The sequence below is a fragment of the Macrobrachium nipponense genome, chromosome 4 (assembly GCF_015104395.2).
Source record: "Macrobrachium nipponense isolate FS-2020 chromosome 4, ASM1510439v2, whole genome shotgun sequence".
In the NCBI taxonomy this organism is placed as follows: domain Eukaryota; kingdom Metazoa; phylum Arthropoda; class Malacostraca; order Decapoda; family Palaemonidae; genus Macrobrachium; species Macrobrachium nipponense.
In genome coordinates, this window is record NC_061100.1 from 8,816,685 (window position 1) to 8,817,049 (window position 365).

The window sequence follows — 365 nt, forward strand, 5'->3', positions numbered from 1 at the left end:
CTTACTTCATATCCAAAGACAAAATAGCTCCAAGTTACTGCATGTGATGTGGAACTATCAGAACTATAACTGTGACATCTTCATGAAAAGGATAAATTTTTCCCAGCATTTTGCCATTTTGCAAATGTGTGACTACATTAAATTACTTTAACTTTGTCTAGTCAAGATACCCTTAAACAAAACTTGAAAAGCTAACAGCAATGAAAGAGAAATTCTGAATGTATATGACATTCCTTTAATGGCACTCGCCAAGCATTTTCCACAATACTTGGAAGTTTGTTAAACTACCGTTTGTCATGACTCTAATTTACAATAGAAAGACAGTGATCTTGAAGACCATCTCCAGAAAAAAATTAGCCAAACAA